The 19887-nt window shown below is 41.2% G+C and overlaps 1 long non-coding RNA gene across 1 annotated transcript in view; it reads right to left on the reverse strand.

Annotated features, from left to right (window-relative positions):
• Positions 1-19514, reverse strand: part of LOC139361253 (uncharacterized) — a 63995-nt gene extending 44481 nt beyond the window's left edge. The window contains exons 1-3 of the long non-coding RNA XR_011618810.1: positions 19410-19514; positions 13573-13746; positions 995-1060 (exon numbers count right to left, since the gene is read on the reverse strand). This is a non-coding gene — a long non-coding RNA (uncharacterized lncRNA). The remainder of the gene's footprint in view (positions 1-994; positions 1061-13572; positions 13747-19409) is intronic.
• Between the last annotated feature and the right edge of the window lie 373 nt (positions 19515-19887).

Genomic DNA, 19887 nt, shown 5'->3' on the forward strand with positions numbered 1-19887 from the left:
ACAAACACACACACACAGGTGTACAGTCATTCCTACATAACATAATGTGGTCTTCAGGTTTTTGTCTATGCAGAAGGGACAACTGGTTAGTGATTATTGCATTTCAACATGATCCCATATCTAATATGTTGTTGTGGAGTTGTGAGTATTCTGATCATTTGAAGGGACTGTCTCTGTTCATGTGATTTCACAGTGGATGACATCCTATGTGAATATCTGTATACTACATTTTGAGGTGTAGGTTTCCCCCTCAGGTTACTGGATGGATTTGAGTTTATTATTCTGTCTTGGTTTCTTTTGATTAGTCAATTGGTAGGTGAAAGTAGGTGAAATTTTGCTAACATGGGATATATGTGAATCATTCTCATGAATATGAATAATTGAAACTGGGATGCATTTGTAACATTGGAAGGGTGTTCTTATTTTTTATCCCAACTTTTTTTGCATTTGTTTTCAACCGACATCAGGTTCCCTGGGTAGAACCTAGGTAATTCTTGGAACAGACAAACAGATGCTGTTAATTTTATGGTGTCAGTTTAAGTTTAATTTAAAGGGAAATTTTTCTCACCAGTATGTAATTCATTTTCAAATAACTTATACTTATCATAAATGGAATAATACACAACACACTGAAGTGTGTGAGTATGAAACTACAGTCAAATTAGAAAGTTCTTAAATAAAGTGCATTTCATGAGTAAAGGATGGAATTTTCTAAAATTCTAGATCAACCATCCAGCTGTGAAATCTGTATCTTTGAAGCAGTATCCCTGTCCTGAGAGTTGTTTTTCTCTGGTGGTATTTCAGTGGAAACTAGTTTGGGGAATAGCCCCTTCACTTTTTATATTTGCTTGTTACTTTTCATTGTAAATCTGTGTTTTTAAACTGTATTTAAATGTTAATAGAATCCATCCCAATAAAACATAACCAACAGCTCTTCTCATTTCTATTCATCACAGATCAATCTCTTGTTAGTTATGGTGATCGGTTTACTTACCTGAGAGTAAATGACACCTGGGCAGAACACAGGGCTCCATAGAAGTACAGAATCTTGGGTCCAACCCTGTCCAAGCATCAAAATGTGTATATTAACAATGTGTCTGTGTGAATTGTGTGTGAAGTAAAGTGAGCTTAGTACAACTTGCAGTAGATTATTAATTTGATCACTTTGTAATCAGTGAATGAGCTTTAAAGAGTATCAATGACCAGTGCCTACCCCCCAGAGATAAGAACTTCCAGTGTCTTGTGTGAAACCACGGCATCTGGATTGCTCATGATTCTGAAGATAATTCTGTCCCCCATGGTTTCAGAATCATTGCAGGAGGTGGAAACAGATAACACATCAGTCCCTTGCTCTCTCTGCCCTCTTCACTCAGGAAAAGTCTCACTGGGACCAAGGAAAATCCTATGGTTTCCTAGGGAGAAGGATTTTTCTCAGGAGAGAAAATGGTGGCTCCTTCCTCCCTGTTGAGCCTCTTCCTCAGGATTGCCCCTTTGTCTCTCCAGGACTCTGTTCATCAGACCCAAGATGCCCCCTGGTTGAGCACATCTGGCCTATGAACAAATAAGGGGAAGGAATGGTTCCAAAGACTGTACTATGCTCACTCCACCATCCCCTCTGAAACTATCCTGACTCCATGAGCCCTGGGTCAGAAGCTGTTTCTTTATATCTCTAGGATTTGCCTCACAACCTAAATCCTGCCCCATTTCCTACATCTTGTAAATTTTGACAAAACCTGTAGAGTCTAGATCTTTTTTCCTGACAGGGCAAAGGGAGATACACCAGAGTTCTGTCCCTCTGAGACTGCAGGACATCTCAGCTTCCATCAACATGAAATTTTGCATCAAATATACTTACTGCAGGTCCACCTCACAACGAGTAATGGAAGGTGAGACAACATCTCAGACCCTGTACAGTTTTTGGCCAAGCTCATGTAGTTTGGCAATGCTTTTACTCTATAAATCAGTTGTGAAAACACTTAGGATTCATATTATTTAGTCTTTTAATCAGTCTGTTATTATTTTCAATGTATTTACTACACTTCAGCTTAATATTTCTGATAAACTTTGTTGCAAAATTCTCAATATAATAGTGGCAAACCAAATCCAGCAATACATCAAAAAGCTTATCCACCAAGATCAAGTCGGCCTCATCCCTTGGGTGCAAGGCTGGTTCAACATATGCAAATCAATAAATGTAATTCACCACATAAACAGAACTAAAGACAAAAACCCCATAATTATTTCAGTTGACTCAGAAAAGGTCTTTGATAAAATTCAACATTCCTTTATGCTAAAAACTCTCATGAAACTAGGTATTGATGGAGCATGTCTCAAAATAATAAGAGCCATTTATGACAAACCCACAGTCATTATCATATTGAATAGGCAAAAGCTGGAAGTATTCCATTTGAAATTTGGCACAAGGCAAGGATGCCCTCTCACCACTCCTATTCAATATAGTGTTGGAAGTTCTGGCCAAGGCAATCAGGCAAGAGAAAGAATAAAGTTTATTCAAACAGGAAAAGAGGAAGTCGGACTTTCTTTATTTGCAGATGACATGATCCTATATCTATAAAATCCCATCACCTCAGCCCAAAAGATTCTTAAGCTACAAGCAACTTCAGCAAAGTCTCAAGATACAAAATCAGTGTGCAAAAATCTCAAGCATTCTTATACACCAACAATAGACAAGAAGAGAGCCAAATCACAAATGAATTCACATTTACAATTGCTACAAAGAGTATAAAATACCTACCTAGGAATACAGCTAACAAGGCAAGTGAAGGACCTCTTCAAGGAGAACTACAAACCACTACTCAAGGAAGTAAGAGAGGACACAAACAAATGGAAAAACATTCCATGCTCATGGGTAAGAAGAATCGATATCATGAAAATTGCCATACTTCCCAAAGTAATTCATAGATTCCATGCTATTCCCATAAACTACCATGGACATTCTTTACAAAATTAGAAAAAACTACTTCAGAATTCATATGAAATGAAAAAAGAGCCCATATACCCAGGACAATCCTAAGCAAAAGTAACAAAGCTGGAGGCATCATGCTATCTGACTTCAAACCATATTACAAGGCTACAGTAACCCAAACAGCATGGTAGTGGTACAAAACAGACACATAGACCAATGGAATGGAATAGAGATATCAGAAATAAGACTGCACGTCTACAACCATTTTATTTTGGAGGAAAACAAACAATGGGGAAAGGATTCCCTATTTAATAATGAATGGTGCTGGAAAAACTGGCTAGACATATGCAGAAAACTGAAACTGGACCCCTTCCTTATACCTTATACAAAAATGAACTGAAAATGGATTAAAGATTTAAATGTAAAACTCAAAACTATAAAAATCCAACTCCATATAAAAGTGGGCAAAAACTGGGTGCAGTAGCTCATGCCTGTAATCCCAGAAGTTTGGGAAGGTGAGGTGGGCAGATAACTTGAGGCCAGGAGTTCAAGATCAGCCTGGCCAACCTGGTGAAACTCAGTCTCTACTCAAAATACAATAAATTAGCCAGATGTGGTGGCAGGTGCCTGTAATTCCAACTACTCAGGAGGCTGAGACAGAAGAATCACCTGAATCTGGGAGGTAGAGGTTGCAGTGACCCGAGATTGTGCCACTGAACTCCACCCTGGGTGACACAGCAAGACTCTGTCTTAAAAAGTGAAAATAAAAATATTTTTAAAAGTGGGCAAAGGATATGAACAGACACTTATGCAGCCAACAAACATATAAAAAAAAAAAGCCCAACGTTACTGATCATTAGAGAAATACAAATCAAAACCACAGTGAGATGCCATCTCATGCCAGTCAGAATGGTGGTTATTAAAAAGTCAAGAAACAACAGATGCTGGTGAGACTGTGGGGAAACAGGAACATTTTTACACTGTTGGAGCGAATGTAAATTCAATCACTGTGGAAGACAGTGTGGTGATTTTTCAAAGACCTAGAATCAGAAATACCATTTGACCCAGCAATGCCATTACTGGGTATATACCAAAAGGAATATAAATTCTTGTATTATAAAGATACTTGCATGCATATGTTCATTGCCACACTATTCACAATAGCAAAGACATGGAATCAACCCAAATACCCATCAGTGACAGACTGGATACAGAAAATCTGATACATATACACCATGGAATACTATGCAGCCATAAAAAGGAATGAGATCATGTCCTTTGCAAGGACATGGATGAAGCTGGAAGCCATTATTCTCAGCAAACTAACGCAGGAACAGAAAACCAAATACACACGTTCTCACTTATAAGTGGCAGATGAACAATGAGAAGACATAGACACAGGGAGGGGAACAACATACACTGGAGCCTGTCTGAGGGTGAGTGAGGAGGGAGTGCATCAGAATAAATAGCTAATGCATGTGGGGCTGAATACCTAGGTTACGGGTTGATAGGTACAGCAAACCACCATGCACACACTTACCTATGTAACAAACCTGCACGTCCTGCACATGTATCCTGGAACTTAAAATGAAATAAAATAAAATTTTTAAAAACTTTATTTTTTCTAAGTCCTGTTTGCAATTTTCAACGTGAACTTTCTAGTAGACATTTATCATATATAGAATTATATAGTTGATTTTTGAACAACTATGGTTCTGCCATTCTTTAAAATGCAAATTCTTTATGAGTGTGTGTATGTATGTACACATATGTGTGTATATATATTTGTGTGTATATATGTGTGTGTATATATATGTGTACATGTGTGTGTGTGCAGATAGATAGATAGATAGATAGATAGATAGATAGATAGATAGATAGATAGATAATGCTCCTGGTCTTCTGTTTGAGTAGGCTGAGAAGGAGGAGGGGGAGGAGTGATTGTTCTTGCAGTCTCAGAGGTAGCTAGGTGGAAGAGAATCTGTACAAATGAACACATGAAGTTCTCATTTGTAAGTGTGAGTTAAATAATTGTACACCTGGACATAGAAGTGGAATGAAAGACACTAGATATCTGGAAGGGTGAGAGGGTGGGAGGGGCAAATAATAAACAATGGTTCAGATATCTGGATTCCTTGATCCCAAATGGTGTACAATTATTTCTCTTTAATTGGTGTCCATTTACCAGCAAGTTTGAGAGGAGTGAGCCAAGCTCAGAAAGGCATTCAGCCCTAAAATCAGATGTGCATGGCAATGGGCAGAAGTACCCTCTCCCTTTCTCAGAACAAATCCAAGCTTCCTTTATACCCCTTACCCACAGGAAAGTTATCTTCCAAAATGTATTTCTGCTGGAGGCAAAACTTTTTATATTTTATGGAAAAAAACCTTGTAACTTGGTAAAACTTAGAAATTAATATTGGAAAAACAGTAGGGCACTCTCTTTGGGACATAATCTTTGAGACACTTCAGCAGCATATACAGAATTCCTCCTGAGAAAATCCAGACAGCATAAACTTGAGCATGTTCATGAGAAATGGAGAAGTACACATTTATTCACATATTTTACATTAAAGTTTATCAAGGGTAGAAATTCAAAAATCTGTTTTACTATGAATGTTCATATGAAAGTACAGACATTCACCTAAATTTTCCTGAAATTATTTAAAAATTCATTTGTCATTGGTAACAGAAACTTCCAAACATCTCCATTTTACAAGTCTCATTATCCATATTTTCTCTAAAATATTCAGAAATAGAAAACAAAAATATAGATTAAAACAGCTCATACTTTTCGAATTTAAAATAATTGTTCAGTAACTGGGAAGAAAGGTTTACACAAATCGGAAATTCTGTATGTATATAGAAATTAATAAGATGATAAAATTATGGCAAACAATAGGGGGCTTCAATAAGTTCATGCAAAATAACAATTATGAAAAAACTATGCATGAACTTTTAGCTTTTGCATCAAAACACACATATACTAGTTTATTTTAACTTTTTTCTCTTTTTGAGACAGGGTTTCACTCCCCTCACCGAGGTTGCAGTGCAGTGGAGCAATCTTGGCTCAAAGTAACCTCTGCTTCCCATGCTCTGCTTCTCCTGCCTCAGCCTTTCAAGTAGCTGGGACCTTGTCTGGTTAATTTTTGTATTTTTTGTAGAGGCTAATTTTTGTATTTTCTGTCGAGGCAGGGTTTTGCCATGTTGCCCAACCTCCCAAAGTGCAGGGATTACAGGCGTGAGCCACCATGCCCGGCCCTGTTTTAACATATCTGAACAGGATTTAAAACATCAGTCTGAAAAGAGCCACATGAATTCTGCCAAATTGAATTCTGCCAAACCTGAAACAAGAACAAACATCAAATTTATGGTGAAGCTGGGGTACAAAAAACGGTGAAATAAATTATTCTTTATGAAAAGTCTATGGGAAAAATGACCTGAAGGATCAGTCGTTTACAAACGGATACCTGATTCTAAGAAGAGATAAGACAATGTTGAAGATGAAGCCCACAGAGGAGGGGCATCCATTCCAATTTTTGAGAGAAAAAAAATTGTTTCTATGCCCTAATTGAGGAGGTCTGACTATTAACAAGAGATATTATAGCCAACACCACAGACATCTCAATTGGTTCAGCTTACACAATACTGACTATAACGTGAAAGTTGAGAAACTTTACATTTGATGAGTCCCGAATACTCTTGTGCCTAGATCAGCTAAGGACAAAAGCAGAGCTATTAGTGACTATTTTGAACAAGCAGAATCAAGTTCCTGAAGTATTATTTTGAAGAATTATAATAGGGAGTGAAACTGACTTTATCAATAGGATCCTGAAGGCAAAGCACAATTAAAGCAATGGTTACCAAGAGGTAGAAGTGGTCCAGTCAAAGCAAAAGCAAACTTCTCAAAAGCAAAAGCCATAGAGGTTTTGGGGCTGTTGAAGGCATTTTGCTTGTTGACATTCTGTAGGATCAAAGCACCATATCTTCTTAGTAGGAGAGTTCTTAGAGAAAATTAGCAAATACTTTTGCAGAAAAGTGCCCTGTAAAGCTTCACTAGAGAGTCCCTCTGCACCACAACAACACTTCTGTTCCTTCCTCTTGTCAAACACCAGTAATTTTGCAAGAGTTTTCATGGGAAATTATTAGGCTTCAACATTACAGTCCTGATTTGGTTTCTTCTGAACTTATTTTTCCTAATCTTAAAATAACTCTAAAGGGCACCCATTTTTCCTTAGTTAATAGTAGAAGACTGCATTGACATGATTAAATTCCCATGACCCTCAGTTCTTTAGCAATGGACTGAATGGTTGGGATCATCCCTTAATGCAGTGTCTTGACCTCAGTAGAGATTATACTGAGAAATAAAGTTGATATATATTTTCATTTTTAAATCAATATTTCACTGACATTTTAAAATCCCTTCACAATTCACATTTGTCTCAAAAGTATTTAAATTTAGAAATCATATCCAGTGAGGTTGGTGCCATGATGGCCAAATAGGAACAGCTCCAGCCTCCAGCTGCCAGCGTGAGCAACACAGAAGATGGGTGATTTCTGCATTTCCAACTGAGGTATCGGGTTCGTCTCACTGAGACATGTTGGACAGTTGGTGCAGGACAGTGGGTGCAGCCCAACGAGTGAGAGCCAAAGCAGGGCAAGGCATCGCCTCACCTAGGAAGCGCAAGGGGGAAGGGAATTCCTTTTCCTAGCCAAGGGAAACAGTGACACACAACACCTGGAAAATTGGGTCACTCCCACACAATACTGTGCTTTACCAAGGGTCTTAGCAAACGGCACATGAGGAGATTATATCCCACACCTGGCTCGGAGGGTCCCAAGCCCACAGAGCCTCTCTCATTGCTAGCACAGCAGTCTGAGATCTAACTGCAAGGCGGCAGCAAGGCTGGGGGAGGGGCGCCCACCATTGCTGAGGCTTAAGTAGGTAAACAAAGAAGCCAGGAATCACGAACTGGGTGGAGCCCACTGCAGCTCAAGGAGGCCTGCCTGCCTCTCTAGACTCCACCTCTGGGGACAGGCCATAGCTAAACAAAAAGCAGCACAAACCTGTGCAGATGTAAATGTCCCTGTCTGACAGCTTTGAAGAGAGTAGTGATTCTCCCAGCATGGAGGTTGGGATCTGAGAACTGACAGACTGCCTGCTCAAGTGGGTCCCTGACCCCCGAGTAGACTAACTGGAGAGCCTAACTGGGAGTAGCCTAACTGGAGTGGACCTCAAGCAAAGTCCAACAGACCTGAAGCTGAGGGTCCTGGCTGTTAGAAGGAAAACTAACAAACAGAAAGGACATCCACACCAAAACCTCATCCATACATCACCATCATCAAAGACCAAAGGTAGATAAAACCACAAAGAGGGGGAAAAAGCAGTGCAGAAAAGCTCAAAATTCAAAAAATTAGAGCACCTCTCCCCCTTCAAAGGAACGCAGCTCCTCGCCAGCAACAGAACAAAGCTGGACGGAGAATGACTTTGACAAGTTGAGAGAGGAAGTCTTCAGTTGATCAAACTTCTCAGAACTAAAGAAGGAACTACGAACTCAGCACAAAGAAACTAAAAACCTTGAAAAAAGATTTGATGAATGGATAACTAGAATAACCAATGCAGAGAAGTCCATAAACGACCTGATAGAGATGAAAACCATGACACAAGAACTACATGACAAATGCACAAGCTTCAGTAACCAACTCGATCAATTGGAAGAAAGAGTATCAGAGATTGAAGATCAAATGAATCAAATGAAGTGAAAAGAGAAATTTAGAGAAGAAAGAGTAAAAAGAAATGAACAAAGCCTCCAAGAAATGTGGGATTATGTGAAAAGACCAAATCTACATCTGATTGGTGTACCTGAAAGTGATGGGGAGAATGGAACCAAGTTGGAAAACACTCTGCAGGATATCATCCAGGAGAACTTCCCCAATCTAGCAAGGCAGGCCAACATTTAAATTTGGGAAATACAGAGGACTCCACAAAGATACTCCTCAAGAAGAGCAACTCCAAAACACATAATTATCAGATTCACCAAAGTTGAAATGAAGGAAAAAATGTTAAGGGCAGCCAGAGAGAAAGGTTGCATTACCCACAAAGGGAAGCCCATCAGATTAACAGCAGATCTCTTGGCAGAAACTCTACAAGCCAGAAGAGAGTGGGGGCCAATATTCAACATTCTAAAAGAATTTTCAAACCAGAGTTTCATATCCAGCCAACTAAGTTTCATAAGTGAAGGAGAAATAAAATCCTTTACAGACAAGCAAATGCTGAGAGACTGTCACCACCAGGCCTGCCCTACAAGAGTTCCTTAAGGAAGTACTAAACATGAAAAGAAACCATCAGTACTAGCCATTGCAAAAACATGCCAAAATGTAAAGACCATCGAGGCTAGGAAGAAACTGCATCAACTAATGAGCAAAATAACCAGCTAACATCATAATGACAGGATCAAGTTCACACATAACAATATTAACCTTAAATGTAAATGGATTAAATGCTCCAATTAAAAGACACAGACTGGCAAATTGGATAAAGAGTCAAGACCCATCAGTTTGCTGTATTCAGGAGACCCATCTCACATGCAGAGACACACATAGGCTCAAAATAAAGGAATGGAGGAAGATCTACCAACCAAATGGAAAAAAAAAATGGCAGGGGTTGCAATCTTAGTCTCTGATAAAACAGACATTAAACCACAAAGATCAAAAGAGACAAAGAAGGTCATTAAATAATGATAAAGGGATCAAATCAACAAGAAGAGTTAACTATCCTAATCAACAGAATACACATTCTTCTCAGCACCACATTGTACTTATTGCAAAATTGACCACATAGTTCGAAGCAAAGCACCCCTCAGCAAGTGTAAAAGAACAGAAATTATAACAAACTGTCTCTCAGACCACAGTGCAATCAAACAAGAACTCAGGATTAAGAAACTCAATCAAAACCACTCAACTACATGGAAACTGAACAACTTGCTCTTGAATGACTACTGGGTACATAACGAAATGAAGGCAGAAATAAAGATGTTCTTTGAAACCAATGAGAACAAAGATACAACATACCAGAATATCTGGGACACATTTAAAGCAGTGTGTAAAGGGAAATTTATAGCACTAAGTTCTCACAAGAGAAAGCAGGAAAGATCTAAAATTGACACCTTAACATCACAATTAAAAGAACTAGAGAAGCAAGAGCAAACACATTCAAAAGCCAGCAGAAGGCAAGAAATAACTAAGATCAGAACAGAACTGAAGGAGACAGAGACACAGAAAACCCTTCGAAAAAATCAATGAATCCAGAAGCTGGTTTTTTGAAAAGATCAACAAAATTGATAGACCACTAGCAAGACTAATAAAGAAGAAAAGAGAGAAGAATCAAATAGATGCAATAAAAAATGATAAAGGGGATATCACCACTGACCCCACAGAAATATAAACTACCATCAGAGAATACTATAAAAACCTCTTTGCAAATAAACTAGGAAACTTATAAGAAATGGATAAATTCCTGGACACATACACTCTCCCAAGAGTAAACCAGGAAGAAGTTGAATCCCTGAAGAGACCAATAGCAGAGTCTGAAACTGAGGCAATAATTAATAGACTACTAACCAAAAAAAGTCCAGGACCAGACAGATTCACAGCTGAATTCTATCAGAGGTACAAAGAGGAGCTGGTACTATTCCTTCTGAAACTATTCCGATCAATAGAAAAAGAAGGAATCCTCTCTAACTCATTTTATGAGGTCCACATCATCCTGATACCAAAGCCTGGCAGAGACACACCAAACAAGAGAATTTTAGACCAATATCCCTGATGAACATTGACACAAAAATCCTCAATAAAATACTGGCTAACCGAATCCAGAAGCACATCAAAAAGCTTATACACTATGATCAAGTGGGCTTCATCCCTGGGATCCAAGGCTGGTTCAACATACTCAAATCAATAAATGTAATCCAGCATATAAACAGAACCAAAGACAAAAACCACATGATTATCTCAATAGATGCAGAAAAGGCCTTTGACAAAATTCAACAACCCTTCATGCTAAAAACTCTCAATAAATTCAGTATTGATGGAACATATCTCAAAATAATAAGAGCTATTCATGACAAACCCACAGCCAGTATCATACTGAAAGGGCAAAAACTGGAAGCATTCCCCTTAAAAACTGGAACAAGACAGGGATGCCCTCTCTCACCACTCCTATTCAACATAGTGTTGGAGGTTCTGGCCATGGCAATCAGGCAAGAGAAAGAAATAAAGGGTATTCAATTAGGAAAAGAGGAAGTCAAATTGTCCCTCTTTGCAGATAACATGCTTGTCTATTTAGAAAACCCCATCGTCTCAGCCCAAAATCTCCTCAAACTAATACGCAACTTTAGTAAAGTATCAGGATACAAAATTAATGTGCAAAAATCACACACATTCTTATACACCAATAACAGACAAACAGAGAGCCAAATCATGAATGAACTCCCATTCACAATTGCTTCAAAGAGAATAAAATACCTAGGAATCCAACTTACAACAGATGTGAAGGACCTCTTCAAAGAGAACGACAAACCACTGCTCAATGAAATAAAAGAGGACACAAACAACTGGAAGAACATTCCATGCTCATGAACAGGAAGAATCAATATTGTGAAAATTGCCATACTGCACAAGGTAATTTATAGATTCAATGCCATCCGCATTAAGCTACCAATGACTTTCTTTACAGAATTGGAAAAAAAACTACTTTAAAGTTCATATGGAACCAAAAAAGAGCCCACATTGTCAAGACAATCCTAAGTCAAAAGAACAAAGCTGGAGGCATCATGCTACCTGACTTCAAACTATACAGTAAGGCTACAGTAACCAAAACAGCATGGTACTGGTACCAAAACAGAGCTATAGACCAATGGAAAAGAACAGAGCCCTCAGAAATAATACCACACATCTACAACCATCTGATCTTTGACAAACCTGACAAAAATAAGAAATGGGGAAAGGATTCTCTATTTAATAAATGCTTCTGGGAAAATCGACTAGCCATAAATAAAAAGCTGAAACTGGATCCCTTCCTTACTCCTTACACAAAAATTAATTCAAGATGGATTAGAGACTTAAATGTTAAACCTAAAACCATAAAAACCCTAGAAGAAAACCTAGGCAATACCATTCAGGACATAGGCATGGGCAAGGACTTCATGTCTACAACAACAAAAGCAATGGCAACAAAAGCCAAAATAGACAAATGGGATCTAATTAAATTAAAGAGCTTCTGCACAGCAAAAGAAACTACCATCAGAGTGAACAGGCAACCTGCAGAATGGGAGAAAATTTTGGCAATCTACTCATCTGACAAAGGGCTAATATCCAGAACCTACAAAGAACTCAAACAAATTTACAAGAAAAAAACAAACAACCCCATCCAAAAGTGGGCAAAGGATAAGAACAGACACTTCACAAAAGAAGACATTTATGCAGCCAACAGACATGTGAAAAAATGCTCATCATCACTAGCCATCAGAGAAATGCAAATCAAAACCACAACAAGATACCATCTCACACCAGTTAGAATGGCAATCATTAAAAAGTCAGGAAACAACAGGTGCTTGAGAGGATGTGGAGAAATAGGAACACTTTTACACTGTTGGTGGAACTGTAAACTAGTTCAACCACTGTGGAAGACAGTGTGGCGATTCCTCAAGGATATAGAACTAGAAACACCATTTGACCCAGCCATCCTATTACTGGGTATATCCCCAAAGGATTATAAATCATGCTGCTATAAAGACACATGCACATGTATGTTTACTGCAGCAGTATTCACAATAGCAAAGACTTGGAACCAACCCAAATGTCCATCAGTGACAGACTGGATTAAGAAAATGTGGCACATATACACCATGGAATACTATGCAGCCATAAAAAAGGATGAGTTTGCGTCCTTTGTAGGGACATGGATGCAGCTGGAAACTATCATTCTCAGCAAACTATCACAAGAACAGAAAACCAAACACCGCATGTTCTCACTCATAGGTGGTAACTGAACAATGAGATCACTTGGACACAGTAAGGGGAACATCACACACTGGGGCCTGATGTAGGGTGGGGGGAGGGGGAAGGGATAGCATTAGGAGATATGCCTAATGTAAATGACGAGTTAATGGGTGCAGCACACCAACATGGCACATGTATACATATGTAATAAACCTACACATTGTGCACATGTACCCTAGAACACAAAGTATAATAAAAAAAAATCATATCAAGTGTGAAATAAAGAAAATTATATAGGGAGAGGGAGAACAGAATCTCCAGACCTGAGACGTCACAATCCCTACTCCCACTAACCTGACAAGGGAGCTATGCATTGCCTAGAGACAGTCCTTGGCCTGCAACCCCGCGACGGGGTCCAGGGTCTGTGTCCATTTCTGGTTAAAATTGCTCTAAGGCTGGTCGCTGTCTTGGCCTTCCCTGCTTCCTGTCTGTTTAATTCTCCCCTCCTCACCCCATATGAAGCTTTTACTCAGGAGATGGATTATCGCCCCTCTTGGAACATCAAGGACACCACCAGGACACCGCACTGTCTCCTTGACTCTGGGATTCTGCAGACTTCAGTCTTCTCCTGAGGTCCCCTCACTCCCTACCTCATTTTTTCCATCCTTCTGGGGCCTGGGTCTGCTATACCTCAGGCTTCCTCTTCACAGTCACAGACAGAGGGAGCCCCCTTCATCCTTGGGCTCTGGCCACAGTTCACCTGCTGCAGGACACTCAGTGGCTTTCAGTAGTTCATCCAGACATCCAGATGGAAGTGGGATTTCCTGGAAGAAAAGCAGGACCCCAGAATTACACTGAATTCTAACTCAAGAGCCCAGAGTCCCCTTCTGCATGGGACAGTAAGCTGCAAACACTACATAGGCACTTAATGCTCAGCTGCCCTTTTAACATCTGGTCCAGTTGTGTCCCTCCTCCTTGGAACATCTCAGAAAATGTATCTCCACCTAGAGTTGTTTAAACGTATCATCCTATGTGATTCCAGACCATCAGGGGGTACAATGGGTCCTCACCAGAACTTCCACACAGCTTGGAAGACTTAGAAAATCCTGAGGCTGCTCAGAGGGTCAGATTCCCATTTCTGTGTTTCAGAAAAACTTCAGTCTTCAGTCTTCCCCAGACAAGTGAGGAGACAGAAAATGTCTAGTCTCTGGCACATCTTTTGCAAGCAATGGTGGCTCCCAGGAATCAAAACTATCAATGAATATATTTTTGAGACTCTGGTCAAAAAAAGAGTCATTCTGCAATTTGAGGTAAGATGGAGTGGTTCTGTGGCTCCTGAGGTGATTTTGAAAAGATCTGGACTCTCAAAAGGACCATGGAGGACATTTCTGGCATTTCCAGACCAGGAGGAGTGACTGATGGACCTCTAGTGTTACTAGGAAAACTTTTTGTTGGACAGCTTTGCTTTGGATTTCAGGCCTTCACATAGGTTGCGTAGATCATGGAAGTGTTTCTGCATTTCTGCATAGGCTCAGGATGCCTTCTCAAGTCGTCCCTGCAATTATGAGACAGTTTCTGTCTCCAGAAGTCACTTAGAATAACACAAGAGGCTTCACCTTCAAAGGGACACCAGACAATATAGCCACAGTTCAGCCAAGATTATCTGTGTTTACATACCTGTAAAGTAACACTCCTAGTTCCCTCCATTAACGTGGACATCTTTCATGAATAGAGAAACTCTAGTGATTGTTATGTAACAGCTGCCACAAAAATTAACCAATAAAAATAAATGATAAATGAAAAATAATTAATAATTATGATAATGAACGCAATGACCTAAATAGTAAGAATTTTAATACTGGTGACAATATGAACATAAGGATACAAAAATCAATGTGGAGATTCTCCTAAATATATGAAAAGTTCACAAATTGGGTCCTCCTTGTTTAATCTGGAGTCAGAGTCAAAGAATTTCACTATGAAATGTGTTCCATGACGGCAAACATGAGAAACAGGAGGTGAAAGGAAAGCAAGCCACAGGAGAGCATGGGCTAATAGGACCACTTGTGTGCAAACCTTTCTAGTCAAGGACTACCAGCCAGAGGTGAAGAGAGTTTGGCTTGTGTCTTGCCTACCACTGGGCACACAAAAGCTTTCAGTAGTGCAACCAGATGGCTGGTTTGGCTTGGCTCCCTGCAAAGAAGACATGTATCTGATCCCCACCAGCCCATCAGTTCTGGAACTCAGAATCCTACATGCAGTAAACATGAAGCTCCAACTCCATAGCTGACTTCACCTCCTTACTGTCGTTCTGCCATCTGGTGTTTCAAGTGCTCTCCAAATCTGGACTTCTTGGCTCCCCTACCTTTATCAAGTGAAGTCAGGATGTATCATTCTCAGAGTTCTCCTGCCAGTCCAAGGTGAAACTCACCAATACAGGCATACCTTGGATGGACTTCCCTGGAATATTTAGAAAACAATGAGCTTGCTTGGGGGTGGTGTGAGCTCTAGGAGTAGAGTTACAGTCTCCCATGGAAACGTGAGAGGACTTAGAATAATCCCAGAGGCCTAAGGAGTCCAATCTGCCCTGGAAACATCAGGAATGATATACTTGGTCTTCCTGAGGCTCCAAACATTTTCTAAATAAACTCAGAGGTTACAGAACCATTTTTCTCTCAGGAACTGAAGTGGGGTTATTTGCCTTCTGCCAGCATCTCACTTTTTTTATTTTCTAAGTTAGCTTTTGAGCCCAGAAGTACATATTCCTTGTATTTGATTTACACAGAGAGCTTCCTAGAATGCCCATGCGTCTGGATACTTTCTGCATTCACTCAGGTATTCACAAAATGCTGCAGTTCTGCTGAAAATCTATGAGATGACCATTTGATCACCCAAGCAACTTTAGAATGTGTCTTCTATGGAAGCCCTGGAGCCTCCCTTCTGGTATTTCATCCATTGCTGGTACTGAGTACCCAGGGTGAAACCCTCCATCAGACATTGTCAGCAATTCCAGTATGGAGATGGCACTTACGTGATGGGGCTCAAGAATCAGATGGTAGAAGACCAGCCAGGAGGTGAAGTCTCAGTAGGCTTGGGGGCTTAATGTTCGATGCACACCAGACTTCTGAGACTCAGGAAGCAGGTGTGGATCTGTCTGCCTAGTGCTTCTCATCTACAGCCTGGACCAGCCATTTCTTGGGGTGAACTACTGAAAGCTTTTGTATGACCTGCGTCAGGCAGGACTCTGGCCAGACCCTTTTCCATAGTCCATTTGTAATGTATTTCCACGTGGCACAGGCATCTCACTTTTGCCCAAGCCCTCATGTGGCTCAGAATTATTCTCCCTACTGCCACTCTTCTTTGCCATCACAGAAGATATTTCAAGATGCAGCCCCAAGCCTCTCCCTGTAATCAATAACATGAGGGCTCATATGGGAACAATGTCACAGGCTTACAGGAATATGCTCTTAAATATCTGCTTTTTTATTATTCTCTTCATTAAAATGACATTTATATCATCACCATTGTGATTGTTATTAATGTTATTATTATGTGGGTACAGTTCTTTATCATGGATATATTTGTGGTAGTTATTATGCAATGTTGAATATTTTTTTTTATGTTCTGAAGACTGTTTTTGCTGAAGATGATTAAAAGACAACTTTAAAACATACATACCACAGCAACCCCAAGACTCCTACTCTGGTGTCCTGTAGAAGAATAGGCTTCCTGAGTTATTCTTTTATTTTTTGGGCAAGTACCTATGGGCAAGTACCTATTCATACCAGCATAGGAGATGGATGAAGTGCACCCTGGTCTTGCCATGGGCTCAGAAAGAATTCATACATATGCTTTATGTACTAGCAACTCTATGTGTAGGCCTGTGAGCCCTAGAATGCACTTTCTTTCACCAACTAGTCCACCTAAAAGTTTTCTAAGTCAAATTCCCCCTCCATGCTTGGATAGGTCGTGAATGGCTTTCTGTTACCCACCTAAGATGAAGGGATACTGCTAAATCAGGTTTGTGGTCAAGAAACCTTTACCTGGAGTGGCAGGAGAGGGACCACCTGTTCACCAGAGTCTCTGGAACATTTTCTTTTTCTTCTTCTTCTTCTTTTTTTTTTTTTTTTTTTTGCGATAGAGTATCACACTGTCACCCAGGCTGGAGTCCAGTGGCACAATCTTGGCTCACTGCAACCTCCGACTCCCAGGTTCAAGCGATTCTCCCGCCTCAGCCTCCTGAGTAGCTGGGTTACAGGTGCATGCCACCACGTCCACCTAATTTTTGTATTTTTAGTAGAGACGGGGTTTCAGGCTGGTCTCAAACTCCTGACCTCGAGATCTGCCCACCTCAGCCTCTCAAAGTGCTGGTATTACAGGCATGAGCCACCGCACCCAGCCTCTGCAACATTTTCTAAGTCAGTACAGTAGTTCTTTGAACCACCTTTTCAGTCAAAGAACTCATGAAAAAGTCCTCCAAGAACTTATGACCTCCTGGAAATTGTCAAAATCTCTACAGGTGTTCAGAGTCATCCAGAGCTGTATTGCAAACCACTGACTGGGTTCCACCATTATTAAAGCAAATGCAAAATATGCCATGCCCACCAAAAAGAATCCAGAAGCCATGGTATTTAGCTCTTTCTATCTTTCTTGCCTCCTGCAGGTGGCAGAGTACTGAGTATGATGCCCTCCTACAGCCTCTGGAGGACATGCCAGTGCCTAGAGGTACCAGTAGAGAGGGGCCGTGAAAGAGCAGATGACAGCCAGGTGGCTGGGAATGACATTGTCCTGGGGTTTATTGCTTGTCATGAACTCTGCCACTGGGCAACATGTACGGGTCTGGACACGTACCTTCTCTGGATCCCTGCCCCATCAGCCAGCTATCTTATCTCCTGAAAGCTGGTAAGTGTTGGTCAGGATGGTGTTGCAGGACCAGGGTTATATTAGCATTCCCTCTTAGGCTGAAACACCAGAAGTTAACACAGGAGTCCCCAGGTGTGCACATGCCAACCTCCAGATTGCTTTTCTTCTCGTTCTAGATGTTCATCCTTGCTTTCTGGGACTTGAAATAACCCTACACCACCAACTATTTATGCCTATTATCCACTTAGGGAAAACTTGTATGTCCCAAGCCCATAGGGTTAGTATTATTATCAGTATTATAACCACTAGTACTAGTATGATGATGATCATCATTCCTGTTAATTTTCATCAATATTTTTATTACTACCATTAATATGGATTCTTCATTATTGTACAGCAAGGAATATAGTTTATCCATTCACAAATGGTGTTCAGTTACCAAAGATGACTACAAGGCATGCTCTGCAGACATATACACACACAGCTGTCCTGGAGACCCAGCTTTGCCACCAATTGCTCTTTCATAAGATGAGCTCCCCCAATACCCACCAGTTTTTCAGGACTCGACCTGAGCTGGTTGGGCTGGACCTGGAAAAGTTTCCTATTCTCAACTGTACCTGGAAAAATTTTAAAGACTCTTCCAAGTCCCAGTAATAGCTTTTGGCAGCTTCCAAGACCAGGGAGGGTTTCTTGGCCATTCAGCGCCATTCAAATATTCTAAGTAAACTCAAGGAACCAGAAACCCCACTTGCAGTCATGAAATACCAGTGAATGGCCTCTGTGAGTCTCTTCAAGTTTTTCAAAGATAACTGCCTGGAAAGGTTGGCCAGGAAGTCACCCAAGCCCACCCCTTTGTAGGATGTTCTATGTCAGCCAGGGGCCCAGTGAATTGCCATTGAACAGAAGGGAGGAACTGAGACAGCATGCCTGAGCTTCTGGAAACATTCTAAGTGCCCTTGTTGGCCCAGAAAAGACTGGTGCTGCCATACGAGGCACAGACATGGCAACTTAGCCACTCTAGGAACCACACAAGGTTTAAAGGCTCCCAGGAAGTCCAGGAAGGGCAAACATGGCCTTTTAGAGCCATCAGATTTTATTCTAAGTCTACGTGGGAGACAGTGCACTTGGCTTCATAAAAACACCAGTGGAGGTGTTATCACTTGCCCCAGTGTCCGGTCTTTTCCACCTCATCTCAGAGCCAGGCAGCCACCATTTCCCAAAGCCGCTGTGCAATGAAAGGGGAATATTCTAGGTGCTCTCCTGTGCCCACGAAATTCTGCGGCTGCACTAAAGGCAGGAGTTGTCCTCCGGAATGCTCTTCAGGAATCTGACAACACTAGTCAAGATTAGAGAAGTTCAATTCAACGTCATACAAAACCAATCACCAAAAAAAAAAAAAAAAAAAAAAAAAAAAAAAAAAATGCATAGTGAGACGAAATGATGAACACACCTGCTAATAATCATGGATGACAATAACAACAATGATGATCTTAGTGATAATGCCACCAACACTGTTAATGGCAATAACAATAAACCTGAGGTAATGGATGTTAGGGTCCCGATTCACCGATGTGAAGGATGGCGCCAATTTCTGGCCTTACAGAAATAAAGGAAAAGTAAACACCTGAAGGAGGAGGAGGTGAACCTGGAGCTCTCGCCGGCCTCTGGGCGCTCCTTGGTGGAAGGAGAGGGACTTGGTCCTGAGCCTGCCCAGGATCCACGCGCACCAGAACCCGGGAGTCCCAGTCCCTGGATGGGGTCAGTCCCACCCAGGCCAGACACCCGGGAGCCCTGGAGCCCCGGAGCCCGGGTCCTCCAGCCCTCGCTGCCGCCGTTCCTCGCGGAGCCCGTGCCCCCCGCGCCACCTCAGCCTCAGCGCGGCTCTGCTAGGGCAGGGCCAAGGAAGCTCCGGGCCCAGTGGGGGCATCCGGCCCCAACGGGATACTGACGCCCTGAGGGCGCGGAACAACGCGGTCTGCGCAGGGCCTGCCATCTTGGGCCTTGCAAAAAGAGTGGCCTCTTCTACGCCCCCACCCGGAACCTCCCCGGAGGCCCCAGCCCCAAAGCCAGGGCGGCGGCGCCTCCCTCACCCTGGGTAAAGA

This window comes from Macaca nemestrina, unplaced genomic scaffold (genome assembly GCF_043159975.1).
Source record: "Macaca nemestrina isolate mMacNem1 unplaced genomic scaffold, mMacNem.hap1 Scaffold_119, whole genome shotgun sequence".
NCBI classification, from domain to species: Eukaryota; Metazoa; Chordata; class Mammalia; order Primates; family Cercopithecidae; genus Macaca; species Macaca nemestrina.